Source organism: Cervus canadensis, chromosome 20, assembly GCF_019320065.1.
Source record: "Cervus canadensis isolate Bull #8, Minnesota chromosome 20, ASM1932006v1, whole genome shotgun sequence".
Lineage (NCBI taxonomy): Eukaryota > Metazoa > Chordata > Mammalia > Artiodactyla > Cervidae > Cervus > Cervus canadensis.
Genome location: NC_057405.1, coordinates 17,163,546 through 17,171,056, shown reverse-complemented (window position 1 = coordinate 17,171,056; position 7,511 = coordinate 17,163,546).

Here is a 7,511-nt window from a genome sequence, read left to right as displayed (position 1 = left end):
TCAATAAATGGTGCTAGGAAAACTGGACAGCTACATGTAAAAGAATGATATTAGAACACTTCCTAACACTGCACACAAAGATAAACTCAAAATGGATTAAAGACCTAAATATAAGGCCAGAAACTATAGAAAACTTAGAGGAAAACATAGGCAAAACACTCAATGATATAAATCAAAGCAAGATCATAATAACCCACCTCCTAGAGTAATTGGAAATAAAAAAAAAAAACAAAAGCAAACAAGTTGGACCAGATTAAACTGAAAAACTTTTGTGCAGCAAAGGAAACTATAAATAAGGTGAGATGATCACCTTTAGAATAGGAGAAAACCATAGTAAATGAAACAAGTGGTGAAAGTTTAATTTCCAAAATACACAAGAGGCTCATAAAACTCAATACCATTCTGAAGTCTGTCTTTTCACCTTGCTAATAGTTCCCTTTATTGTGCAGAAGCTTTTAATTTTAATTAGGTACCATTTGTTTATTTTTGCTTTTATTACCAATATTCTGGGAGGTGGGTCATAGAGGATCCTGCTGTGGTTTATGTCAGAGAGTGTTTTGCCTATGTTTTCCTCTAGGAGTTTTATAGTTTCTGGTCTTACTTTTAGATCTTTAATCCATTTTGAGTTTGTTTTTGTGTATGGTGTTAGAAAGTGCTCTAGTTTCATTCTTTTACAAGTGGTTGACCAGTTTTCCCAGCACCACTTGTTAAAGAGATTGTCTTTTCTTCATTGTATATTCTTGCCTCCTTTGTCAAAGATAAGGTGCCCATAGGTGCTTGGATTTACCTCTGGGCTTTCTATTTTCTTACATTAATGAAGCAATGGACAAACAATCTCAAAAATATACTAGTAACTCCTGCAGCTCAATTCCAGAAAAATAAAAGACCCAATCAAAAAGTGGGCCAAAGAACTAAACAGACATTTCTCCGAAGAAGACATACAGGTGGCTAACAAACATACAAAAAGATGCTCAACATCACTCATTATCAGAGAAATGCAAATCAAAACCACAATGAGGTACCACTTCACGCCAATCAGAATGGCTGCTATCCAAAAGTCTACAAGCAATAAATGCTGGAGAGGGTGTGGAGAAAAGGGAACCCTCTTACACTGTTGGTGGGAATGCAAACTAGTACAGCCGCTATGGAGAACAGTGTGGAGATTCCTTAAAAAAACTGGAAATAGAACAGCCATATGACCCAGCAATCCCGCTGCTGGGCATACACACTGAGGAAACCAGATCTGAAAGAGACACAAGTACCTCGATATTCACCACAGCACTGTTTATAATAGCCAGGACATGGAAGCAACCTAAATGCCCATCAGCAGATGAATGGATAAGAAAGCTGAGGTACATATACAAGTGGAATATTACTCAGCCACTAAAAAGAATACATTTCAATCAGTTCTAATGATGTGGATGAAACTGGAGTCTATGATACAGAGTGAAGTAAGGCAGAAAGAAAAACACCAGTAAAGTATACTAACACATATATATAGAATTTAGAAAGATGGTAACGATAACCCTGTATGTGAGACAGTGAAAGAGACACAGATGTAAAGAACAGACTTTTGGACTCTGTGGGAGAGGGCGAGGGTGGGATGACTTGAGAGAATAGCATTGAAACGTATATTATTATACGTAAAATAGTTTGCCAATCCAGGTTTGATGCATGGGACAGGGTGCTCAGGGCTGGTGCACTGGGATGACCCTGAGGGATGGGATGGGGAGGGAGTTGGGTGGGGGGCTCAGAATGAGGAACATATATACACCCATGGTTGATTCATGCCAGTGTATGGCAAAAACCACTACAATAATGTAAAGTAATTAGCCTCCAATTAAAATAAATTAATTAATTTAAAAAAGAGAAATGCCGATCAAATCTACAATAAGATATCACCTCACACGAGTCAGAATGGCCACCACCAAAATGTCTACACACAATAAATGTGGAGAGGGTGTGGAGAAAAGGGAATGCTCTTGCACTGTTGGTGGGATGTAAATTGATATAGCCACTATGGGAGATAGTATGCAGATTCCTTAAAGAACTAGGAATAAAATCACCATATGACCCAGCATTCCCACTCCTAGGCATATACCTTGAGGAAGCCAAAATTGAAAAATACACATGTATCCCATTTTCGTTGCAGCACTATTTACAATAGCTAGAACATGGAAGCAACCTAGATGTCCACTGACAGATGAATGGATGAAGAAGCTGTGGTACATATACACAGTGGAATATTACTCAGCCATAAAAAGGAACACATTTGAGTCAGTTCTAATGAGACGGGTGAATCTACAGCCTATTATACAGAGTGAAGTAAGCCAGAAAGAGAAAGATAAATATGGTATTCCAATGCATATGTACAGAATCTAGAAAAATGATACTGAAGAATTTATTTTCAGGGCAGCATTGGGAAAACAGGCATAAAGAATAGACTTATGGACATGGGGAGAGGGGAGGAGAGGGTGAGATGTATGGAGAGAGTAACATGGAAATTTACGTTACCCTGTGTAGAATCGATAACCAAGGAGAATTTGCTCTATGTCTCAGGAAATTCATACAGGGGCTCTGTATCAACCTCAAGGGGTGGAATGTGGAGGGAGATGGGAGGGAGGCTCAAAAGAGAGGGACTATATGTATACCAATGGCTGATTCATGTTGGTGTTTGACAGAAAACAACAAAATTCTTTAAAGCAATTATCCTTCAAATATATATATAAAGAATTAAAAAAAAAAAAAAAAGAGTCATGCTTTCTGTTTTCAGTTATTTTTTGTTCCCCAATGTCAGGAACAACCCACTCCAGTATTCTTGCCTGGAGAATGCCAGGGACGGGGGAGACTGTCTATGGGGTCTCAGAGTGGGACATGACTGAGCTACTTAGCAGCAGCAGCAGCAGCAGCAATGCCAGGAAAGACCGTCCTGACATCCAAAGGAAAATGCACAGTTGAATTCTGTTGAAGTCGCATGTGAGCACTCGGTGGGGGGATAGTAAGAGGGAAAACTCTCAGAACTTTTTTATCTGAAGTCCATATGTTATCAAGGTTATAATCACTGAAGATCATCTGATGTGTTTTGTTATCATCAGAAATTTGGTGACAAACTTGCAACAAGCCTATCTGTATATCTTGGGAAAACTGTCAGCATATGTTATCTGTCTCATCTCCAGGAAATCTTTAGTTTCAGGGGATAGATGATGTGCAGATCTAGTCGGGGTTTTCTATGTTCTTTTGGTGTGTCACATGAGTTCAAAATCCAGTTCCTTGGAGTGTGGCAGCACAGAGTTAAGTTAGCAGAATCTGATAGGGGCCTTTCCAGAAAGTTTAAAGAGGATCCTTCTGGAGGTGCCTTTCTAATAAATAAAATCTCCCAGTAGCAAGGTGTCAAGCTTAAGGCCTTCATCTCCCAACAGTGCACTGGGAAAAATTGCTCAGAAAAACATGGATATTTTTAATAGATGTTATTAGTACATTTAACATATTGGAATATCTTTCCTTCCATTGGTTGTTGGTCAAAAGAAGCAGGAGCCAAGTGCACTGGTCATTCTGTGACTATTTCAAAGGGTGAGTTTATGAATTCCAAAAGGGTTGGCTCTGAGATTTAGAAAGACCAACTGCAATGTTTTTGCTAATGTATTCGGAGAGCTTTTAAAATGTTACCAATTGAAAATGAACAATTATTAACAATTAAAAATTAGCAAAACTAGTGCATTTGACTAAATTGGAGGATTGAGCATAGAAAGCACAGTAAAAGTGTTGCAAGACTAGATGAGGTTAAATAGTCTATAGAAAAATTGTACCCAATCAATAAAATAGGTCTCTCCATCACAATGAAGTATAGAGGACTTTCCCAAGTAGGAATTTTTTTTTTTCTTTTTTTGAATGGATTACAAGGGAATACCTCAGTCCAGTTTGAAAACATACAGACCATGACCATACAGTCATATGGTCCATATATATGGAAAACATATATATATATATATATGTTTTCAAACTGGACTGTATGGTGTATATATATATATATATATATATCCATTAGATAGATAACATTGTATGAAATCCATTTGCCAGACCTTGAATTGTTCATTAATCAGATTAAAATGTTGAGGAGCAGTAAAAATAGACTTTCTTTAGTTGTACTTCAGAAAACTGGGACAAGTGAGTTAGGCAGCTTTGTGATTTTTAATGTTTTCTTAACAATATAGATTTGTGAAGGCCATCATTTTGTCAAAAGATTAATAGTTTAATGCATGTTAAAAGGTGAGGCATGGAAATTTAGTTTCCAGTATGGGTCATTTGATCTAAACTAGAGCTTTCTCTTTTTATCAAACTAACAATTGTTGAATTTCCAATCTTGTTTTTCTTTTCCTGAGCCCAATTCTTGGGCATCTCTGGACAGTTTTTCTAAATTATCACTTGGGTAACTAACCCATTGGGCCATGATAAATGTTCAGCTGCTGTTAGTTTATTTAGGGCATCGTATTTTATGGAAATGTCAGTAGTGTTATTATCCTTAGCTTCCACAGAGTGACATTTATAATATCCTGGAATCTTAATAATAGCTTAAGTGGTAGATAAAAGTATTGCATGTAATAATTTCTAAACGTAGGGACCATTTCAAATTTTACTTCCACTAGAAGTAAGACAGTCATCTTTCTTCTGAAACATTCGAAAGTCATGAACTGCCCCAAAGGCATATCTACTATATGTATACTATTATGTATACATTATATTTTATGTATAAATTGGTAGTTTTGCACTTAGCTAAAGAGAAAGCCCATGTAAGACCTAATTCAGCCTGTCTGACTAAAGTAAACATAGGTAAAGATGCTGCCACAACAACATCAGAGGGAGTTGCAATAGTATACCCAGCACAATATTTGTGTGGTCATCTTTTAAATGAGAACCATCAGTGAACTCTAAGTCAGTACTACTCAGGGAAGGTTTCTGTAGGCAACCATGGAGAGTCAGAAGGGACTTTGCTGGTGGGCAGAGGCAAGAAGAATAACATATTAAGATTACTACAATGTTAAACCAGTTATGTGAGGACCAGCCAACAAAATAAATTCCTGAAAGCTGAGGTCACTGACAGAAATGTTGAGTGTGATGAGAATTTATTAACCCAAAGGGCAGAGGCTATCATGGCTCTAAGGCCATTACACTGGGCCACTGGGTCCAGTTTCTAGGCATAACACACTATGTGTGTACTTATCACATCACTCTACTTAGGCCCCCAAATTGTATGTAATATTTTTATATTGTTAAGCATGTTTCCATTATGGTTTGCAACTGTAATTATCGCTTATTTTTTTGTCTGGCTATTGATTGTAAAAACTGATAAACATCTTTTGCTATTATAATTATGTAACTATCATTCATTCTAATACCACTGTATCATGATTGGTCAACAGAAAATGATAGAATAGGGCTTCCTAGGTGGAACTAGTGATAAAAAAACTCTCCTGCCAATGCAGGAGCCGCAAGAGATGCTGATTGGATCCCTGAATTGGGAAGATGCCCTGGAGGAGGGCATGACAGCCTTCACCAGTGTTCTTGCCTGGTGAATCCCATGGACAGAGGAGCCTGGCTGGCTCCCATCCACTGGGTCACAAAGAGTCAGACAGAACTGAAGCAACTTAGTACACAGTACACACATGTCACTAAAGTGAAAGTGAAAGTCGCTCAGTCGTGTCCGACTCTTTGTGACCCCATGGACCATACAGTCCATGGAATTCTCCAGACCAGAATACTGGAGTGGGTAGCCTTTCCCTTCTCCAGGGGATCTTCCCACACATCACTAAAACTATCACGTAATAGAAAAACCTATAATCACTTTTCTAAAATCCATATGCACATTAGAATTACCTTGCAATTTTTTGAAAATACAAATGCCCAGGTTTTTTTTTTTTTTCCCTCCAAAGATCCAGATGTGATTCTGAGCAAGCAGTTATGTTAAAAGAAAAAGCTGGACTTTATGATGATCTTTTATTTTAACTTTTACTTCTATCTAGTTTGTTAAACATTTCATATTCATTGATCACATGTCATTTGGGTTATGTTTTCCAATTTTCTCATCTCTTTTTGTTGTTATACTCTCTTATGCCTTTATCAGGTGTAGCAGAAAATCTTGTGTATACATATATATGCAAATACAATATATTCTTTAAAACATGAAATTTTTGCCTAGCTAAAAAATTTACAACATTTTGGTCACTTGTTTGATGAAGTGTGAATAGAATGCTAGATTTCTAATTTATATTAACTCAAAACCTTGATATAGTTCCATTTATTTTGATATCTAATTTTACTCTAAAAGTCTAGAAAGTTTATTACCTTAATGACTTAAAAAATACTTAATCTGATGGAATTAGCTCCACCATATAATTGACATTTTTAAAATAGATTAAAGGCAGTATTTTCACTTTTGAATATGCTTTCTTTGTAAAATCACTGAAACTTCCTAATTTTTATTTGCAATTTTTTTTTATGAATGGGAATAAGGTTACACACTGAAAATAATAATTCTCTCTTTAAGTAAATAATTTTATTAACATTGGAAAATTAAAATAGAAAAAATATCCTTGTGCTTTTATGAAATAAGAGTTAAAAACTAATAATATTTAAATTTCCATTACTTGAGGACTTATTTATTTAATATGGACTTTTTCTTAGTCCCAAGTGCCAGGGCATTCTTGGTATTTGGTTCACCTCAAGAGACTCTTGTGTTCACATTAGATTGTTTAAATTCTTCAAAGTTTTATCTATGCTTCATTCCATTTCCACTAGTGCTGTTATATTGAAAAACTCTGACTCTGAGTTATTTAAGCATTTTCCAATTGATTTCTTTGGTGATAAATGTGGACTGCAAGTGTGAGCTTTATAATGACTTCCCTGGGGTTTAATGGCTGATGGTTCTTTCTTGATGTATAGCTTGTCAGTTCTTGAGCTCTGGAGAGCTAAGGTGTTGTCACTGCAGCTCTATAAATTTACATTTCTTCATGATATTAAGGAAAGCCTAAGACTCATTTCCAGGAAACTTCTCTGGTCCTATTTTCATCTAGTGGTAAAAATCTCAAAAGAATAATCCATGCAGAGATATTACAGTTTTGATAGTTTTAAGTACTTTATTAAAGTTTGAATACATAAACAATGAGTAGAGGAATAGAGTAAGTTAGCAAAATATATATACTTAATGTGTATGTTTATTATATAATTAAATTAATTAAATATAGTTACCTATATGTATTTTTTTTAACATGGCAGGTGTCTGAAACAAAGCAAAAAAAAAAAAAGGAAAAAAAGATTGTTAAAAGCTCTTGTGTCCCAAGTCTCACAATGATTAATCAACCATAAAGTTTTCTGATACTTCTTGAAATATATTGTCTTTCCTTATTAAATAAAAGTATGCCTTATTTTGTTAGGTGAAGAATCACTGCATATTCCAGAAATGAGAAGTAGATATTAATATTTCATTGTTATAGGTCAAAAATAGAAAAATTTTGTAC